Genomic DNA, 21,895 nt, shown 5'->3' with positions numbered 1-21,895 from the left:
ATCTTGAAAATACTGTGACACATCGCATTTTGGGTATGTTTGCAGTAAGATGTGCAGGCAGGAAGTACTGACACAACGGGTAGGATTTGCCCTCAAAACCTTTACCCCATTGCTTAGGGAGAGGCAGGAGTCTTCCCACCCCTAGCTAGAGCTAGGCATGCATTTGGCCTCGCCGGGCACCTTCTTCAGAGCACTTGCTGGTCTCTGAAAGTTCAGAATCAGACTGGATCTGATGCCTGTGATCTGTGAGGAGCCCTGGAGGGCTGGGCCTGCCCCTCGTGTAGACAAGACAAAAAAGTGGACTCCAAGGTTGGTTGACCTTCTGTATGGCTACAGGTAGACAACTAGAAGAAAAGGCCTTTTCTGAAAGTACCCAGTTGACCAGTGGCAACTGTATCTGACTTTGAGCCACCTGTTGTCCTCGGTCTGACACACTGTGAGTCTCTAGGTGCCTCCCCTGAGGTCCTAGGGGCTTTAGAAATGTACTCTTGTGGTTGATTGGGATGTAAAAGAGTAAGTGAGAAGGTATACTCTTTGAACAGGATGAAAATGGTTGGTGTAACTGACCCATATTCTATTGTGATCGGAGTTAAACTGCGCTTAGCTCCTGTCTACAATGACCGTTGACTATCAATGGTGCTTTGTGCTTTTTGGCGCAATTCCTAATGTTAAAAATTAATATTGCAAGATCTCTGGTTCCACTTTTTATATTTTTGTCATTTTAGTGTCATTCTGTTTATTAGACTTTGACATATTTTTCTAATTCAGTTTGTGATTTTTATGGTTCTGCATTTTGACACATTGCCCTATGTTAAGCCTTTTTGATCTGTGCCACAGCTACCAAGGGGTTGAGCTTAGGTTAGTTTAGTGTTTTTGAGGGTTCACCCTGCCAGGGATCCTGATTATTTTTGAGGTTGTTAGTCACCCCGCCAAAACACCACACAGTTTCTTTCTTTCTTACACTCAACCTTTACAAGAAGTAATAAGGAAAGCAAGCTGTAGGTTTGTGTAATTATTAGAATACATTGAGAGATCAAAGGGTACAATATAGGCATGTGGAGGGTTGGACAAAAATTTGGATTTGGATGCTTTTCTGATTTGCGTATGATGGCTTTTTATTGAAGACAGGGTAAACAACAATTATACTGGGAACCTCCTTAGTGGAAAGAAAAGGCACTGACCTTTTTATCAGTCCATGGTAGTCAGGATATTGTCCATCATTTATATTTACATGTAATTTCTCCTTGTGCTTTCAGGTCTACTGGGACAATGCACCAGCACCCTCAGTTAAATTCAGAGAATTTGGGAAACAAACTTTAGCTCTAGATTGATAATCCGGTCACAATCTTCTGCACATCTTGTGTACATGCTTAAAACATCTGGTCTTTATGTGAATTCCGAAAACATTTGTGTTCCCTTTGAGGAGGTCCGTTGCTTCCCTTCACTGTGTTCACCAAGATCCCTCGTATCCTGAAAACCTTCACCACTGCACAGGGAAGGGAAATGACGGGCACCAAGCCGAAGTATAAATCATAGTTAACGACAAAAAGGGAAAAAAAAAAAAAAACAGAAAGAAAAAACCCTCAGACCCAACAATCCTTCCTTCTACCAGGTTGCCTGACACTCACCCAGGCAGCCACAAATCTTGTGAGTTGTGATGGGCTGTTTCATGTCTGATGGCATCCACCAGTCTTCTGACCATCTGTCCTCCTCTTCCTCCTCAATATTCTTGACATCTTCCTCACTCTCTAACTATTCGCCTCTTGGTTGCTCCGGTGTAAACCAGACTCCTCAGCGGTCTGCTTCACTGAAGGCAGTCAGCTCTCCAGTGAGGCGTGTCTTCAGGTCTTAGTCTCAACGGTTTCTGCTCCTTTTAGTTTCCTATACTCCTCTCCCCTTCTGGGTGTCTTCCTTTGTTTTTCTCCTTGTAGCTTTGCCCCAGCCCTGCCAACAAGAGTCTATCATTTCTGTTTTTCCCTTTCCCAACTTCGCCAGTATTCTCCCTACTCCCCTGTATCCTATCTCTCGTTCCACTTTTCCTTCAGCCGTAGCCAAATCTTTTCCTTTCTTCTGATGAGAGGTTTTTTCAGGTGGTGTTCTGATGCAGGAGCCTTACTAACTCTTGCAGGTAAGTACCTAACGGTACCTAATGACCCCTCACATCTCCCTATCCCTTCCCTTAATTTCCTTGTATGAAGAAACATTTGCTGGGGATATCAAGACACAAAATCAGCATTTTCTTGTTCCTTGTCTTTCCGCTGAGGAATGGTAAATCGGGAGGGTTGTAAGAAAAGCATCTTAATATTGTGGAATTGTTGCCCATATTTTTTAACATCCTCTCTAAGTGTGCATGATCTGCATATAGATAGAATTATTTTCCATTTAAATAGTACCATGTTCAATGGCCCATTCTAGGGCAAAGCCCTCTTTCTCTACTGCAGCATAATTACTCTCTCTAGAGAACAATTTGTGGCTGATGCATACAAAAGGTCCTTCCTCATCTGCTTGGGATAACACCGCCCCTAGTCCAACCCAGGACTCATTTGTTTGTAAGGTACATTTCTTTGAAAGGTCTGGTGACTGGAGCACAGGGTAGAGGAAAGCAGTTGATTTAACTGTTCAAATGCTCTTAGCTTTGTGGGTGATGGTTTTTTCACTTTTTGTTGGCCCCTAGGTTTTGTTTAATAGATCTGTTAAGGGGGTAGCCCAATGGGAAAAATTAATGAATGACAAGGTTTATAGAGTGCAAAGTTACTCCGAGAGGGTCTCGGCACTAAAGTGTGTACAGGTTGGAGAATTAGGTTGAGAGGCTGAATACATTAATTTTTAATAGTTTACAAAAGGCAGTCTCATTTGACATGTTTCTAAGTTGAACAGGAAGATGATTCCACTTCTTGACCACTAGGACCGAGCAGGGCGATCCGCCATGCCTTGCTCTTCCAAAGTGAGGAACCTCTATCAGAACAACTATTTCGGAATGTAAGGCCCTGCCAAGGTGATAATATTAGATTCTCAAATTCAGATAGTCTGGCCTTACGCCGTCCGAAGCACAGTGGGTATGTATCCAAAGGGAATAAAATGGTGGTAATACCCCATGGGAGCTAAAACAAAAAAAAAGCCCTAACATCTCATTTTGGCTTTGGGAAGGGCACTTGCGTGATAGCTGTGACTTTTTCTTTTTGGGGTTGGATGATCCCTTTCCCTAACAAGTAAACCAGGTTTTTCACTTGTTGGGGAGACAAATGACTTTTTTGTATGGATCTTCTGTCCTGCTTCCCGTAGTGTTTTCTGTACTGCATGTAAATGAGTTAAATGATCTCCCCAGGATAAACTATGTATTATGATATTGTCAATTTTCAAAGCTGCATATCTTTCATGTTTCGTAAGTGTGTTATTCATTGTACTTTGTAATGTGATGGGGCTCTGTGCAATTCAAAGTGTAGCACAGTGAACTGATATTGGTCCCCCGGAGTGAAGAAGGCTGTTTTATTTTTTATTTCCTAGTTTTAGGGGAATTTGTCAGTACCATTTACATAAAGCTAAGGTGCTCACATATTGCACTTGCTCGAGTCTCTCAACTAGCTCATCAGTTCGAGCAATGGGATATGTGCCAAATTTGGATATTTTATTGATTTCGCTAAAGTCTATACAGAAACATATAGAACCATCTGATTTCAGGGTGAGCACCGCCGGCAAATTTCACTCACTCACAGAGGCCTTGATTACTCCCAGATGTAACATTTTCTGTTTCTCATCTCTTATTGCTACCTAGCCTCTTGAATACGATATGGTTTTAACCTGATTATTTGCATTGGCTCCGTAGTCACATCGTGTTTTATGACATGAGTATGAGCCAGAGTCAAAGAAAATATCACAGATTATTCTTTCAAACATATGTGGAGTTATTTTCTTTTGTCTGAATTCAGCTCGAGGTTGATACATTGTAATTCCTCTTCTAGGGCTTGTATTCCTTTTCCATACAATGCAGGATTGGGACCTTCTTATTTCTTTAGAAGGTTCAGATAATATATTTGGGTTTCTTTCTTCACTTAGTTGGTCTCCACGTTTGCACATAATGGGGGTTACGTTTCTTAGGATTTTAAAAGGCCCTTGCCAGTGGATTAGCATTTTATTGTTGGTTGATGGCAATAAGAGTAATACCTATTCTCCAGGGAAAAACTGAGTTTTGCTTTTTTATCGTATAATGGATTTTACACTTTCTGACTTATCTCTAAATTTATTAAACACAAATCTGTGACTGGGGGTGAGTGTTTGAAAAGTTTCAACACTCTGTCCAACATTTTATTTTGCAGTGTTGTTATGTGCATCCTTATTGGCAAGTGGAAGGGAATGTCTTTTGCTCACTGTGCCACTGGATTCAAGGCAGTCTTTCTGATGAGGGGTGACACCCTGAAACTGGCCCCAGGATGCTTGTTTTTGGTCAAGGAAGAACCTGGCTTGGCAATTCCAGCTGGACTGACCCCAAAGGGAGCAGTGTAAAGACTTATTTGCACATGACTGGGTCCAAACTGGGGTGACGTGGTGAGCAAAATAACATTGGATTAAAAATGGATCTGTGACTGGGAACGAGTGTTTGAAAAGTTTCAACACTCCATCCATCATTTTATTTTGTGGTATCACTCCAGGGTAGTCAGGATGTTATCCATCCTTTATATTATTGCAGTGTTTCTCCTTAAGTCTACTGAACAATGCGCCCAGCGCCCTTGGGGAAAAACAGACAGCAGACCACTCAGGCAATTATAACTGGAGGATTACAGTATCAATACTTCTCAGTCTCTCTCTTTCCTTTATTATTCGAAAAACAAAGTTTAAATCTAGAGTGATAGTCCTGTCACCATTCTGTGTAAATAGGAAAACCACTGTGTCTTTGTATGCAATCCCAAAGCTTAGTATTCCCTGTCTGGGGGTCTGTTGCTTTCCTTCACTGGGTAGATGATTCCCTTATCCCCTTGAAACGTTTCCCACTGCCCAGAGAAGGAAAATAACAGACACCAAGCCACAGTATAAATCATAGTTAACAACAAGAAAAAAAACAACAACAAAACTCATGGGTAACAAAAACAACCATGTCCCAACAACTCTTTTTACCAGATGGTCTAGCACTCCCCTTGGTAGGCACAAGTCTTCGGAGTTTTGGTGGCTATTTAACATCTGCTGGGGCATCCAACAGAACTCTGACAAACTGTCCTCCTCCTCCTCAATATTCTTGACATCTCCCTCAGGCTCCGACTATTCACCTCTGAGTTGTTCCATTGCCCCTGTAGTCCATACTCCTCCGCGGTGTGCTTCATTTGAGGCAGTCAACTGACTAGTGGGGCTTGTCTTCAGGTCTTGGTCTCAATGGTATATATTCCTTTCCACCTACCCATGGATCTCCTGTTCTCTTCTAACCGTCTTTCTATGATTTTCTCCTTTTTACTTAGTCCTACCCTGCCCTTATGAGGCTGAGATTACTGTTTCCTCTCTTTCTCTTTCCCAGCTCTGTAAGGTAATCACTGCCTTCCTCCCATCAGTGCTGCCAGAGAAAAATAATGTTATCTTGTTATCTAAGACACTTCAGTAGCACTACACTGTCATGTTTGTGCTCTGTAAAGTTCAGGCTCAGGCTGCTGGATAAATAAACAAAATGATCACTGCTTGGGGGGGGACTTATTTTGTGGGCGTACAGAGCTTCTACCTAATCCAAGTGTATACACTTGGCTCCCAACATATGGGCGGAGTCAAAGCACCTCTCTGTTAATGCTTACATAATTGTCTGTCGACACTTGACGGATGGGCTGTCAAGCCAGACCATAAAAGTAACTCTTGGGAATCTTGTACTACTTGATGGAAGATTAAGAACTATACCAAAGCAATTAGTAAGACACCAAGCTCCCTCTGACATCAGGAAGAAGAAAAGAGTGAAGCAAGGAATTTAGATGTAGAATACAGTAGAACTGCTAACTGCTAGAAGAAAAACCAACACCAAAGAATAGCAATAGGAGGACGAAGAAAGTGACACATAAAAAGCGAAAGAACATAATGCAAGAATTCCCTCCTTAAGCATTGCCTTTTTATAAATGATTCAAACAGGAAGCAGCTTCCCAGAAAAAAGTCTCTTCCATTGAAGAAACTACCATCTTGGGAAGGGCTGGGTATAAAACTTTTCTTTGCCCCTTTCCAGAAAGTCCAAGCATTCATTAGGTAAACCACAAACAAGACCAACTTTGAAATACTTTGTTCCAGGCTGAATTCTGCAGTCCCAATGCCAGCCTTTGTGGATCGTGCTCTAGGCAGCTCACGGCACACCGCTTCTGATGACAATACATTCAGAGATCCCCGAGCAGTCTGGTTGTGCAGGGACTCAGGTATGCACTAGGACAGTCATCCAACATTGTGCTGCCTGACAGGACCTGAAGCACTTCTTCTGAATATGTATAATCCCTGGTGAGACCTCAGCACTATCATTGGCACATATGTAACACTTTTAGGGGCATATTTACAGGACCCATTCACCTCCTTGCACCACACTAGCATGATCATTCTTTTTTGCTAATGTGACATTAAAGAGGCAATTTCCCCATGCCATATTTACAAAGTGGCGCAATGCATGCACTGTGCCACTTTGCGACCCCTTGCACTATGTTATCAGGCATAATGTATGCAAGAAAGGAGTTTTGGTGCAAGGAGAACCGAAAAAATGGTGAAGTGAAATTTCAAACATTTCACTGCACCATTTTTTCCATCATTTTTAAAGCCTGCTCAGAGAAGGCGTTAAAATGAGCCACCCATTATACTCAGTGTGCCTCCCTGTGCTTTGCTACACTAGCGTAAAAAATTTTTTACGCTAGTGTAGCAAAGCACCACAGCAGTGTTACAAATGTTGATGCTATTGTGCTAACAACCGCCATGGTGTGCGGTATTGTAAATAAGGCACAACCACGCTGTTGATCGATGCCATGGGGGGGGGCGCAAGAAAAGTGGTGCATCATCTGTAATACACCGCTTTCTTGTAAATATGCAGTTAAATCCTTTTGTACATGAAATTTGAAACACACTTGTAGTTCTTTTGTATCCGATGTGACATGTCTTAGATCTTGGCCAAATCACCTAACGTTCCATAATTGCAACTGTATTAAGAATCAGTTGTTATTTTTCAATAAATCACGTTTTCTATTTTATTGTACCTTTTATCACAAAATAATAGTTCTACTGAAGAAAAGCACTGCCAGATATTATAGTGCATTTCCATATTTATTTACATCATTCCTCATGGAAGCATTTGTGTATCACTCTGCATTTGTTCCGTTTATTTGGGGAAGCCTTCTTTTCTAGGAGGCTTCTCCATTCAGCAAAGCATCTACACATTCCAATGTAAGCACTCTCCAGAAGACAGAGGCTAATGAAAGGACTCAAGAAAGTTCATGGCAAAATATTTGGCAGAACAGTAATTCTACCTAAACCCAGAAATGAAAATAAGAGCAGGTCAGAAAAACTTGCTACTGTAATCAGCCTTCTACCTCATGGTGATCGTGTATTTGTCATCTCTTGGACGGCTGTGGTTGGCTCGTTGTGTACGTTCCTTCCACTGGTGAATGAAGGGGAATTCTGCATTTTTGTGCAATATGCTGGGTCCATCTAAATTAAAATGAGATTGCCCTTGGGCCACACGGCCTTATATCTTTACGATAGTCTATGAACCCACCTTCCAACACATCATCTTGGCTGTGATATCAAGGGCCAGATTTGCTATGCCCTTGTGGCATCCTTGTGACAGGAACACAAAGCAATCCAAGGACTGAAGAGAGATTTACTAAGCCATGGAAAGCCACCTTGGATGACTTAGTTAATCTAGAGTAACGAAAGATAGAGCAAATTGCTGCCTTGCATTGCTCTGCATTTGGAAGGCCAGGGAGGAAAATGGGCATTCACATGCATCCACCTATGGATTTCGATGTAACCTCAGATTCACTAAGGGCAGTAAACCCAGGATTGCGTCAAAATGGTATGCCTTCATAACAGAGGAGTAAGGAGAAGAAATTTCTTTATTTCTCCTAATATTCTCTTTCTATGTGGCCTGCGTTCTGCAGTGCGCGTAAAAAGACTAAAATACCTCTATGTATTGTTTTTGTGCAAGAATGTGTCCCTTTCTGCACAAAAACAATCCTGCCCGTGACACAGGCACACTTGCACCATGGCACAAGGGTGCCTGCATTGGCATTAAGCAGCATTCAGAGCACCAGCGCAAGGAGAGAGCAGAAATGTGAAATATCTTAGTAAATATGGGGCATTCCTGCTCTCTTCCCATCATGCAGTGCAGCAAGTGGCCCTGCTGCGTTGCATGACATTTTGATAAATCTGGCCCCTATTTTCTGTAGGGGAGGAACTGACTACTGTTGGAGGTATCAGCTCCCATGAAGCGGATTGTTACACAAAGTAAATGCTACTCATTAAATATGGTACAGACACTGCTGTCTCAGTCACTGAAATAGCAGCTTGAGCTTTCACTTGTCAGCTCAGCTGCAACCAACTGGTCAGTTGAAGCAGAAACAAAAGAATACAATTGAATTCATGCTTCTATATGCATGTTACTTCACAATGGACCGCTAACATCAGTTTGAAAAAATAACTTTTTCCCCCAAGTTCCTTTTGTCATATAATGTCAGGCAAATCGGGCTGACTCTCTTGGATGGAAGCTAATGACCACATTCCTAAACCACTGCACATGAAACGAGTGTTGTAATCGATGTCACTGGTGGCACGTCCTGCATCTGAGCTTCTGACACCGGACAGTATAACAATTGAAGACTGAAGAGATGTTTTATGTGTGACCCTGTGTTAAGGACAGAGCACAGGCCGTCTGACAGTTTTGAGTTTATTGCAAAATCCACTGGATTATAACATGGTGAGTGAATGAGTACTAACTCAATATGGGGTGCTGAGGAGTACATAGAGAACAGAAACGTATCTGTTGTTCACAACGACTTATTAATGTTTTCCTCCTGGGCATTATTTATGACATAATAAGCGGAAAGCAAGCTCTATTTTCTTTTTACAAGCATAATCTGACGTCTGGACGTGCCTGTAATAAGACAGGTACATCACTGTGCAGGTGTAATATTTGATGCTGAATGAGTAGTGACTTGATCGTGCTGCTCATAATTCTCCTGTCTCTGAGAGCTTCTTCTGCCTTCAGGACTTCACCGATGGGGTCCCCAACAACTAGCAATGGAAACCACAGACGGGACGTGGGCCTGCTCATACATCGGAAGACCATGCCCCCAGAGCTGTGGCAGGAGACAGCCCAAAGTGGTACGGCCTCACCTCTCCCAGAGTCGTTTTAAGGCATAGGAGAAGTGGGCCATTGCCCACGGACCCTGCATTTCACTCGGCCTCCTGCTAAAGTGAGAGATAAAAACGAAAGTATTTCCATATACAGTGCGCTCCTACATGCCCTGTTGCCCTCTGGCAGTTTTGACTTCAAAAGCGTTAATTCATTGTAATGTTTTGTAATTTATACATGAAAGTGCCAACTTCCAGTCTCTATATATCTGAATCTAAGAGTTCATTTTATTTTAGAAAATTGTAACAGTTCTATAGTCATAATCAGCTTAGCTGATTTGTACAGTTCTTTATGCCTTATGTTGGTTTACCAATTGTCTCCGCACATGTCTGTATAGGACTGCAGCAACCCATAGAGAAAGCCTTATAATGAAAAGTTGTGTTACTCAAAATGCATTGAAGAAACCAAAATGTGGATTAGGTTGTCATAAATGCTTTTCACAGATAGTGAAAGGTAGCACTTTTGCTACCAACTTCCAAGTAAAAAACAATTATAAAAAACAATTCAATACATTGTACACTAGGATGTTTTTAAAAAATGTGTTACAAAACCTTTGCGCTCACAGCTCCGTACAGGGTAACACAGCGCGCAGAAGCATAATGTACATGGATGGACTTTTTATACACAAACCTTTAGCAGTGGAGTTTTTCCTGCAGTACTTATATCATAATAAACTCCCAGACAGAAAATGTAATTACCAGGGTGTGCTTATAGAAGGAACTTCGTATCAGTTCACAGAAGCAGAAGTCCTAACAGAATAATGGGCTGCCTAAAACAGTTTCTTCTTTTATTTTAACAACTGGGCAGGCATAAATGGAAAACTAGAATGGAATATGGTGCGTTCCTGCCTTTTCCCTGGCAATCAGTGAAGCACAGCAAGGTGACTTATAGCGCTACACTGTGTGACTTGGACATAAAAAAGGCCCTTGATGTGCAGTGTTTTCTTGACTAACCCTAGCCATCCTGCTCCCCGGAAATTACATGCATGGCAATTATATTAAAACAATGCACTTTCTGTGAAATGCTTCTCTCTTCATTTCATAGGAACACTCCTATCGTACCCCTTTTTCGTTAACTCTCTCACTGACCTCTCTGCCTACATCTGTATACTCCCTCACTGTTGCTTAACTTTCCTCCTAACTCATTGCTCACTCTCTACCTCACTGGTCTGATTTCATTTGCTTTTTCTGAATCTATCCTACATCTAATTCACCTTCTCAACCTCTTTTCTCAGTTTACCTCACTGCTGTTTTGCTCAACTACATTATGCCACCTCTGTGAGCCATCTCTTTACTTCACTGTGTTTTTTTTCTCACCACTTTCTTTTGTCTCTCTTCCTCACATCTCTCACATTATTTGATCTAGCTCTACCTCACTACTTTTGCTCACTACTCTTCACTTTATCTCCTCGTTAATTTCCTACCTTACCAGTCCATATCTTTTCTCGCTTACAACATTGGTTCCTTCTAACTCATATCTCTCACTCCTTTGCTTCTTTTTCCCTCCCTCCCTCTTTTTCTCCACCATTCTCTTATTTCTCTATCATTAACTCCTTTCTCTCTCACACACATATTGCTCTGCTCTATCTCTCCTCTGTTTATTCATCTCCGTACCTCATCATGTCACTGCATCTAATTCTACCTCACCCTCTCTTGCTCCATCTTCCTACCAACCTTGCCTCTCCTTCTGTACTTCACCTACATCTCCATAATTTTGCTTGTTTTCATTTTCCTTTCTATCCGTCCACCTGTCCTCCGTCCCACTACTCTTTTTACCTGGCTCAATGTCTCGAACATATTTGTATTTTGTTCTTCTACTGCATGTCGTGCTTTCTACCTTGCCCATCCATCTCTCAAAACATCAAGGGGCCTATTTATACTCTACTTGCGGCAGATTTGTGTCATTTTGTTTTACGCAAATTTGGTGCAAACCTAACACCATATTTATACTTTGATGCCCGACCCCGCGAACGCCGAAATTCCGATGTGTGCGTAATTTTCTAGATGCGTGAAATCGCCTTGCGTTAATGACATGCAAGGTAGGCGTTCCCGTCGAAAAAATGACTTAAACACCCGTGTGCCATATTTATCCAACCTCACAAAATTGCCAGATGGCTGGGAGGCAGAGGCGGAAAATGGCGCACAGCCCGATTTGCGTAAAAAAATAACACCTGGGTCAGGGCAGGCGTTAAAATGGGGCAAACACACCAGTACTTAAGGAAAACACACAGAAGCAACATCAGAGCTCCAAAAGGAAGACATGGAGGTGCTATTCATCCAGCATGCATGAAGACGCAGAGCACAGGACCAAGAGCAGGGACCCCAAAGGCAACACAGAAGGCAGGAGAGGATATTCAGGACCAGGACAACCCTTCAGGGCCTCAGGGAACTTGACATCATCCAGAGGTACAGACTAAACTGGCAAGCCATACAGCAGCTGTTGTGCAACATTGAGCCACAGTTGGCACCCAGCGTGCAGACACCCCACACCATTCCACCAGAGACCAAGCTGCTAGCTGTCCTCCACATGTTGGCAAGTGGCTCTTTTCAAACCACTGGTGCCCTGGTTGCCGGGATCTCACAGCCCTCATTCTCTGCCTTCCTACCCCAGGTACTGGATGCTATCATCTCCCTCACACCCTGCCACATCAGCTTCCCCAACACACAGCAGAAGCAGCAGGAAACCAAACAGGGCTTCTACCAGACCAACGGCTTCCCACACATGCCTGGTGCCATTGTCTGCACACATGTACAGATTGTGCCACCTGCTGCAACCGAGCATCTATACCGCAATAGGGAGCACACACACACCATCAATGTGCAGGCCATTGTGGATCACCAGGGATTGATCACCAACATCGTGGCAACGTATGCTGGGAGTGTTCATGATTCATTCATCTTCCGCCACTGCACCATCAAGCAACACTTCCAGGATGGACGATATGGAAATGGCCTACTTGTTGGTAAGTACAGAAAACTAGTTGTATATACACAGCACAGCAACCCTGTAGGACACACAACACATACGCCACCACATTGACACGTGGCCAGGAAGACACTGAGGTTGTGACACTGCTAGTCATGTTTGATATCCTAACCCAATGGGATACGCACCTAGGGACAAATGACAGATGCAAATAACAACAGATGCCACTCTAGAGCCACACAGGACCAATTTAAAACCACACAGTGACAATGACATGGCCTTAACTGGCAGTACAACTTGGAAAATGAACTTTCCAACATCACATCAATAACACTCAATCACACACCCTTCCAAGCAATACGTACTGTGTAAGGGGTGCGTAATGTGTTTTGCTGCAGGTCAAGCACCTTGAAACACATAGCATGATGATGATGACTCTAATGAATGGGACATGGAATCATTGAGGCTGTACCAACATCTCACATCACTCCAGGGGTGACATTGCCCTCTGCCAATAAGGAAGTGGTCTGTGCTAAGAACACATATTGATGTGACAATATTGCAAAGTGCACATTGCTACACATACGGATTGAGACAATTACACATATACACAACAGATGCATAGGCATTTGGACCTTCTGACAATTAAACCTTCACCCCCACAACCAAGTTAGCCACCTTACCTGGACCAGGCTCAGTAGTGTAGGTACACGTTTGAACATGAGCCAACTCAGTGAGGGCACAAAAATAAGTTTGCATAGAACTTGTCACACATGGGATATTAGTGCATTGTCAATTGTCAACACTTCAGTGCTGCAAACTTATGGAGATGTGGTGTACATTGTACACTAGCCAAATCAAAGGGCCTCAGTGTTGTTTTTCACATGGTATTGAATATGTTGAATTGGATGGGATGTTCAGGCCACATAGTACAACCACCACTGTGGAATTCATTCTGTGTGTGGAAGTATCATGTCACCCGCAGTGAAGACACATGGGCACCTCTTTCACATGACATAATGCATGGGAGTACACAATGTACTGCAAGTGTACAAATATACCACTGATATCCGGTCAATCAGCCAAACACCAGTTTAGATAACGAAACAACCCAATGCTGATGGTACATCCTGGAAGCCTAGGATTCCACACAATAACACAAACACAGATGAATCACAGACAACACAAGATAACAACTGCCATGCAAAGTGATAATCATGGTGCAAGCTCCATCAAAATTGTTTCACTCATTTTCTCTTTCAGCTGATCAGGGGTATGGGATCCAGCCATGGACCATGACCCCATTTGCCAACCCAAGCACAGCATCAGAGCGTACCTATAATGAGGCACCTCAGAGAACATGCACCATAGTAGAGAGGACTTTTGGCATCCAGAAGTCAAGATTCAGGTGCCTCAACATCACCGGAGGCAGCCTCTTAAATTCACCTGAAATGGTCTGCATGATCATTTTGACCTGTGCCCTCCTGCACAACATATGTGTAAGGAGGAACATTCCCCTCTATGAACAAGAGCCACAAATGCCTGAAGAGGAGGATGTTGTCCATCAGCATGAGGGGGACCATCCAAACACTGCAGCAGGATTTCGTCGGAGACAACACATCGCACAAAACTTCTTTTAACTCTAGTCACCATCAACACTGTCTTACCATATGTCATTAAACACCTCATTTAATCACTAAATCATGGTCTGGGTAATTATTTATGCATCACATGATCCCTAGGAATCATAATCAGAGTTAGCCGCATGAAGCATTGCAGTAATGCAGATTAGGATACTGAAAAAGCCACATCACATTTGATGGGTATGAATGTACACCCCACTTCACACACAGTGTAGATGACATATATCGTGTCCATTTCACATTTGAAGGGCAATATCGGAGTAGCACAGCTATGGCACACATCCATGTCGGCAACATGGTTCATTGTAGCATATGGCAGACAACTAAGACACCATCAATCATAAGTAAAAAAACTGCTTCCTACATGAGGCAGTGGATGTGCCATTGCATTGGTAACAGTAATGTATGTCCAGACCTTTGACAGCAGCAAGTGTGACATCAGCTATCTTTGCAAGAAGCATGTCTGACAAGACATCAATGTAAGCTGCAAATGGATAACACAAGTGCCCCAGGTATGACAAGCATTGCTCACAAGACATGCCCTGCTCATGCCATCCCAGGTCATAAGTCCCGCCACAGACATGTATTCAGTCTCTCCCCACCCTTCTCTAGGGGGCCCTGTAACTCTACTATTTGTAACTTGATAATCCTTCATTTACACACACCCAGACTCACATTCTTACTCCAGAGTGCTTCCCTCTTTAGTACGGCATGCCATAATCCTAGTTCATCTGTCTGAATGGACTTCAGGTCCAAAAATGCACTGTCTGGTAGTCTGTAGGACCTGTAATCACCTGTCCATTACTTCACATGTGAAAGGTACTGTTGGCCCTTTGAATTTGATTCTCACATACAGGACTTGTGAGAGACTGAAGCTGCAAACACCTGTGAGCACTTCCATGCAGACCAGCCATTTGAACTTGCACTGCCATTGCTGCTGCCTGGAACTGCTGAGAAGCTGCCATTTAATGTATATCCTTGTTGTGCATTGCCGTATAACTCACTTGTGTAACACAGCCCGTTGGTTATTGTGTAACGTTGCAGCCCACAGCACAAATTCTGTTTTTTATTTTCCACAGTGTTGTTCCAGCTTTTCCCAATCAGAGTCTGCTCACTGTGCATTTGCCTTGTTCATGTTAGTTCCTAACAGAGCCTGCATCCTGTTAGCCTGATTGGTTCCTGTCTTTGTGTTACCATAGAGGTTCTCTGTGGCTTAATTTGTCTCATAGTTGCTTTCCATGCCCTCACTTTCCTCCTGGGGTATTGTGTCTGGTAGGTCTACGATGTAGCCACAAATATATTGTACAGTGTAATCAGTTTACTTATCGTATCATGGTCTAGGACATGTATTCAAATAGCCTAATCCCGGACCTATCCCTTGTCTGGGTTTCATGTATGCATGAGTGACAAACAGTGACATTGTACTATGGCTGTATGCATGGATTGGGTGTGGTGCCTCCAGCACAACAAACAATGTTTGCCAATGTTCATGAAAGGACAAAACATTTTTGTGCCCTGACGGTCTACACACAGATTCACATTGGCTGCAACCCAATGATGGTGCTTGCATGGTGACTAGCTGTGAGAATAATCAGCACAGAGGCACTGATGTTCCCTGTTGCATTGGGAATTTTAGAGGCCACCCTGTGTACAAATTTTGGGATAAAACCTGCCGGGTTCTATTTACTGATCCATTACGTTTGTGAGCACATCAAGGTTGCCCTGTTGTCAGCTTCATAAAACTTCTGCAGTGCCATAGCTGGACTGTCCCCATGTGTGTTGTCGATTCCTCTTTGGCTTTCGGTCAATTCTGCTTTGAAGGATACTCTGTTAATGCCGGGAATGGCTCCACAGACTCATGACTGGACCTGCACGTCACTGTGACAACATAGACGCCAATAATGAACCAGGGTACACATGGCCACACACTTGAACTGGACACTTTTGTGCAATTAACCACTGAAAATTTGTGAACACATGCAGCTTGCTCTGCTGGTCCTCCACTGCCACACAAGAAACATAGGTCATATATATGACTCAAACTGTGGAGTGACATAAAATTTTTGGATTGGTTTTGGGTCTCTGAGTCACAAACACTGTACCTACATAGCATTTTCAAATGCCTGACTCATGAGTAGTATACAAACAAGTGACCAGGATGTGGTATCCAATATTCCTGTACATGTGATGGCTTACTCATTGCCATTATCAACCGTCCTCTATCTATCCTGTGCATAGTTTGTCATGGGAGATATTTTGTCCCAAATGTCAGGGAAGTTCACACAGCATTAGATGCTACGCGTATGACAAACACAAATCCTGACTCATTTCTACACTTTATAGCATCTGATGTTTAACCACATTTATAACACATGCATACAAGCACATTAATGAAAGCACGTCTTGTGACATTCACACAGAGGCCCAACAACAATTGAAATTGCCAGTTCACAGACATTTACACACAGGCCATGAGTGGATGTATTAAGTTGCGTAGCCTTGCTATCCTCTATTGACGCGCAACCTGCTCAAACTGGGTAATACCAATTTTTATTCAAAATGTTTGGGTAGCTGTTGCATCAGTGAAGAGTGCTCATCCGGTACAACAACATGTGTATCATGGTCCGCAGTAGTGTGGTCTGCCACATATGCCCAAACACTGGAACACACAATGCAGGTGCAAACAGCCTATCTCTGTACAGTTACAGCTTTCATGTACGTTACAAATAAGAGAAATGACACAAACACAGTAAAAGACAGATATTTTGACACAAACGAGTCAAAAAAGATGCACATGCATCAGAATTCACCACATATGCATTGAAAAATGATGCTCACAACCATTATTCATTCAATAGGCAAGAGCGGTAATTCCTACACTGTACCCCATGAAATTGATTACCAATGTAAAATATTTGGAACTATGAATGCGGGGGAATTTTGAAGCATTTGCGTCAAAAGAAATTGACGCACAGCCCATAAGCATCATAAAATGTTCACCCATCATAAGAAAAACACACCACATTTGAGACAGGAAGTGATGTAATAGGATATCCTGTTTACAGAAATGGTACAGTGGGTGTACTTTCACTTTCACTTTGCAGTCTGTAATTTTTTGAGACTGTGTGGCTGTGCTGAGAGCTTTGTCTGTCCAAATTGTGCTTTTGTCTCATGTGTGCCATCCTATTTGTCATCTGTTGTTTTAGTAATTGTCTCAGTTGTTCATTGTAAGTGTGTTTTTGTCATACTTGGGCCCTCATTACAACTTTGACGGGCGGCGGAGGCCGCCCGCCAAAGTTGCGCCGCAGGAATACCGCACCGCGGTCTGAAGACCGCGGCCGGCATTCTGAGTTTCCCGCTGGGCAGGCGGGCGGCCGCCTTAAGGCCGCCCGCCAGCCCAGCGGGAAACAACCTTCCCACGAGGACGCCGGCTCGGAATCGAGCCGGCGGAGTGGGAAGGTGCGACGGGTGCTACTGCACCCGTCGCGTATTTCACTGTCTGCTATGCAGACAGTGAAATACAAGCGGGGCCCTCTTACGGGGGCCCCTGCAGTGCCCATGCCATTGGCATGGGCACTGCAGGGGCCCCCAGGGGCCCCGCGACACCCCCTACCGCCATCCTGTTCCTGGCGGGCGAACCGCCAGGAACAGGATGGCGGTAGGGGGTGTCAGAATCCCCAAGGCGGCGCAGCATGCTGCGCCGCCTTGGAGGATTCTGACGGGCAGCGGAAAACCGGCGGGAGACTGCCGGTTTTCCTGCACTGACCGCGGCCAAAGCGCCGCGGTCAGAATGCCCTAAGGGGCACCGCCAGGCTGTCGGCGGTGCTCCCGCCAACCGCGAGCCTGGCGGTCACAGACCGCCAGGCTCGTAATGAGGGCCTTGGTGTCTTATTTTGTCTTTGTACTGTTGGGAGTGTGTAGTGTGTATTGTTCATTGGGGGATTGTTGGGCTGTTTGTGGGTTACTTAACTTTCATTTTCCTCCCTCCTTTCCCTGTATTTTCCTCTGTACCCTTTCCTATAAATATTATTTTGGGCATGTTGGGTAGGCCACGTCTGGGGAGAATGGGTGAGGAGGAGCTGGGGGCATTCATTTGGCTGGTGTGCCACTTCTTCCCCCCTGATGATTGAGGCTGATGGAAGGGGTATAAAACGGAGGCGAGGAGGCTCAGGTGGTCAAAGGTGCTGTACCACCTGAGGAGAATTTTCAACACACCGCGCAACGACCACCAACTCAAGCACCGCTGGGCTGACCTTGTTGCCAGAGAGCAAGACCTGCTGGACCACCTGGGTGTGGTGATTGGTGGCCCTGTTGGTGAGTACAATTCAGACTAATGTGCACTTATGACAGTATCAGATTTGTTTTTGGACATGTAGAGTGCAAGTTAAATATACAGTGACCCTGATTTATACAATATTTGCTACTCATTACCGTCATTTGTTGACGCAACAGCTGTATATACTTACAAAACACAACTTGATCTTGTAAATTAGTGCTGCTTTGACGTCAATAGATGATGGGAATGCGGCTCAAACATATATTATATTCATGGTCTGTGATTGTTCCAAGAAAGAGATGTATTTCACAAGCTAAAGGAAGGAATTAATGTGTTCCCCAATTATTTGGAATACATGTCTGAACTGTATTCCCGGCCATACGTACAAAGTTCTTCCTAACCTCTGGTGATATCTTAGGCTGATAATTTGACTTGCTTTGTGCCGCAATTTAATTAGAAATCGATGGCAAAGTAATGTTCACAGGTTCATATCTATATGCTTGGCGCTACTTTCCATTGCTGTAGCTTAAACATGAAGCAAATGCTACAAATTGAGGAATAAAAAATATCTTTGTCCCTCTGTTCATTGTCCCTGTGTGTTGTAATTTGCCTTGGGCACAATAGCTGGAACAGAGCTGATGCATTTGCCATCTGTGTCACTTTATAGCCATGCAATTCTCATAAGTTATTGGGTCATCATGTGATTCCTGAAGTTGGTGATTGCATAGTCACCATTTATTACTTGGATGATGTTGTGCAAGGGACCCCTGACCGATTCCATCATACATACAAAGTGCCCAAATACTTTGCTACTTTATATTTGGTACACCCCTGCTGATCTAGTGCAGCATATGTACAATAACTAACTTCCCAGTATGAAGGCTATCACAGACATTGGTGTATGCTAAGATCAAAAGACCAGCATTCCTGTGACTGCTGTCATTCCCAAGGTGCATACAAATTTAAACCTACATCATCAAGATTCCCACAGTAGGACATTTGCTAAACCGTGTTTCAATAATGGCACTGTGTCAGTTTGTTGTATACCCGCAGATCACCTAACTTGGCTAATGTAAGATGATGAATGTGGCTAACTGTGAACTTCTATACCCGATATGGGAACACAGGGCCATGAGTGACACATTACAGGTGCAATGAAAACACCCGTACCCATGCATTCTGTCACGGATGACCAAAATAGACACTGTCAGCATATATTTCTTTGTTGTATTAATTTAGATAAATTGCCAATCCATGTTTAGCGTCAGATTGTCGTCAAGTAACAAACAGGATCCCAGCCATAATGGTGTCATAGGGGGCATATCTGGCTCAGTGTACACTGTCAATGTAGCATATGTAACCTACAGACAACACAGGCCCACATGTAATGGACCGTAGAAAGCATAATAATTCATGAGCTAAACTCAACCCACATGAGCATCACACAGTAACTGATTGTTCCTTGATGCACAAGGCACAATACCTGAGTGACTGGTATTTGCAGTGCACCAGGAACATGGCTTTGCATGTCTCTCATCACAACAGATGAAGAATCGGCAACCAATTAAGGAATCATGTTTGTCAACACATGATTGTTAAGGCCACTGCATGTGTGCATATGTGTGTGTATCACTCATTGGAGTGACAGGGTCAATACATGTTTGCAGTGGTATGTCTGTTGGAGTGTCATCATGCCTGAGGGGCTGGACTGTCAGATATAATGTCACACACAGTAATTTTTTCTTCACAGTGTTGTACAGCACAGACATTGAGCACATTTCACCCTGCCATGTGTTACAGGTGGATCTGCCCCCTACACAATTAAAGAAGTGGCTCGATTTGTGGACCCAGACATATCCAGTAAGTGTTGATATTTCAGTTCTGTGTTGTGTTTGCAGCTGTTGTGTGATTGACTCCTGTGTGTTGGACACATAGCAAGGTATGATGTGCTGGAACATGATCAGATATGTGAGTTGACTGGAGTTTGACTTTTCTTTTGCCATATTTGAGTTGGACAAACAATGGCGTAGAGTCATCCTTTGGGATTGTAGTGCAGCGCTGTAGAAATTGCCATGTGAATAGGGTGACATTTGTTGTTACTTTTCTTTTAATTAAATATTTGGAGGTAGCCATTTTCATTGTTTAGTCAGCAAGTCATACCCTGAATCACACAGAACAGGGATGCTGAAGTATTGCCCACAGACTTGAGCCTCCCTGTTAACTAATGAACATGTAGGACTGTATGTTTGACTTCCTAGCAGCATCTAGCTCCACATGTTGTGGTACGTTTATGTGGAACTTGAGTAGAATGTCATAGGTGTGCATGCAGCTCAAGCCCAGACGGGTGCTTGCATCTATGTGCTTGTTTTTGGAAAGGTATCAGTGAGATCAAATGATGATGACAATTGTCCGCAATTAGGAACATAAATGTGGATGTGATTGTACAATGTTTGTGTCTATCCTATTTGGACACCCTCCTTACCTGTGGTGGACTGACAAAACCCATGGACAGCTGTCCAAACTTCCTGGCTGTCCTTGATGTTTAAATGTATGTGTTGCATGTCTATCTCTCCCTGAGGCACAGGCTTAGGGTTATGAAATATGTGTACCTAGGTGTGAGAATCCAAGTGTAGTACACAGACATGTTATTTAGCAATTTGTTTGTTCCAACCTAGGATACCCCCTCATGATTAGCAACTGCATACCATCCTGGCAATTCCATTTACAAATCACAGATCGTGTGGCCCTTGACTGCCATCAAGAAGATAGTCAGTAGTTGGCCTGTCACATGTGGAGGTCTTGCAGTATTTGTTATGTGACTAATGGCTGAACAATGATGCTTAGATCATTTAAGTAAGTACACATCTTTTTGAGCATTGCTGTGCTGTTAGATAGGACATGTGAAGGATGCGTTGGCATATACTTCCTGAGGGACACTCTGTGATCTTTACTGTGATTTGGCCTGTTTAAGCTAATTTAGAGTACTTTTTTGAATATCATCAGTAGTTGTATCACACAATGATGTAACTATTGTTTGGCTTTATCTTTTTTAACAGCACCCAATATGGATGGCAATCAGATCCGCGAATTCCAGAGGAGGGCGATATGTTACCGCAACATTCTGGATTTTGAGTCTGGGTTCCGCCACATGGCACAGCGTTATCGCCATAAGAGAGCCACAGGGGTCTAGGACATTTGCCCAAGGGGGCCCATCCCTGTCCACAACAGCCGTCACCACCAGCACCACCACTCCACTCCAAGTGGCACCAAGGATGACAGCCACCACTGCAGGTCCATCTACATCCTCCGCTCCTGGACCACTGACAGCAGCCCCTGCACCTCCCCTCCATGCATGGCACCGGCAACAGCACAACCCTCCACAACTGGCACACAGCCCACCCCTGCTGCAGTCATTGACAATGTTGATTTTAGGAACATGCAACGTGACATGCAACGGATGTTGCGCAGAATGGACAGGCTGCAGCAGGAGGTGTCCCAGATTAACAGGAGAGTGCATGGGATAAAAAATATCCTGCGGAGGGCAAAATTGTGACTTTGAGACCCTCAGCCATGATTCCCTCCCCTCCCTCCTCTTTCCTGGTTCTTATATTTAGTGGGTTTAGGAGGTTTAGTGTTAGGTTAGAATAGGCTATTACTTTAGTTAGTATAAGTGGGTTAGGGGGTGGAGGGTATGATATTTTTACATGT

Source organism: Pleurodeles waltl, chromosome 9, assembly GCF_031143425.1.
Source record: "Pleurodeles waltl isolate 20211129_DDA chromosome 9, aPleWal1.hap1.20221129, whole genome shotgun sequence".
In the NCBI taxonomy this organism is placed as follows: domain Eukaryota; kingdom Metazoa; phylum Chordata; class Amphibia; order Caudata; family Salamandridae; genus Pleurodeles; species Pleurodeles waltl.
Note: the sequence above shows the minus strand (reverse complement) of the source record.